General features: G+C 46.0%; 1 non-coding gene across 1 annotated transcript; it reads left to right on the plus strand.

Moving 5' to 3' along the window:
* The first annotated feature begins 389 nt into the window (after positions 1-389).
* On the plus strand, positions 390-496 carry LOC140817632 (small nucleolar RNA R71). The gene has a single exon (XR_012114844.1). It is a non-coding gene; the product is annotated as a small nucleolar RNA R71 (small nucleolar RNA).
* The last annotated feature ends 452 nt before the right edge of the window (positions 497-948 follow it).

Consider the following 948-nt stretch of genomic DNA (forward strand, 5'->3'; position numbering starts at 1 on the left):
ATCCCACTTGTTTTACCGGTGCTCCCTCAGGCACATAGAATGGATTGCCATCTTGGCAATCCTGCACGTCATGCTCACCCCCACACTGATCACAGAAAATTTCTTGCAGACGCATAGCCGACCCACTCATGCTCATTCCATCGATCTTTTTATTCAACGCCTCTAACTGTGCTGAAACCGTCGACAAATCATTAACTTGATTAACTCCAGCACCTCGTCTCTGCCTATCAGACTGAGGATGATAGCTACTAGCAGCCATCTCCTCCAATAACTCATAGCCTTCCTCCGCCGTCTTTCTCAGTAGGTTACCACAGGCAGCAGCATCTATCATAGTACGGTTAGGAGTAAGCAGACCGTAGTAGAAAGTTTGAACAACTAACCCAAGAGGCAGCTCATGGTGTGGACATCTCCTCAACAAGTCCTTGTAGCGCTCCCATGCCTCGTAAAGTGACTCTTGCTCATATTGGGCAAAAGTAGTAATGTCGGCTCTAAGCTTCATAGTCTTCGACGGAGGAAAGTACTTGATTAGGAATGCCTTTGCCATATCCTCCCATGTAGTAATAGACCCTACAGGCAAACAGTTTAACCACGACTTAGCTTTATCTCTCAGTGAAAATTGAAATAAACGCAAACGAACAGCATCATCAGACACGCCATTAAACTTAAAAGTATCACAAATTTCAAGAAAGTCAGCTATATGAGAGTTAGGGTCATCAAGTGCACTTCCCCCAAATTGGACAGTGTTCTGAATCATCTGAATGATAGCTGGCTTGATCTCAAACTGATTAGCTCGGATGACTGGTCTTATGATGCTCGGACGTGCTCCATCAAGAGACGGCTGTGCATAATCCAACATCGGTATACGCCTTGGCTCCTCTCTTTGTTGATCGCCTTCCATTCTCTCCTTCGCTCTTTGCTGCTGTAGTCGGCGTCTAGCTGTGCGTTCGA

This window comes from Primulina eburnea, chromosome 16 (assembly GCF_022965805.1).
Source record: "Primulina eburnea isolate SZY01 chromosome 16, ASM2296580v1, whole genome shotgun sequence".
Taxonomy (NCBI): domain Eukaryota; kingdom Viridiplantae; phylum Streptophyta; class Magnoliopsida; order Lamiales; family Gesneriaceae; genus Primulina; species Primulina eburnea.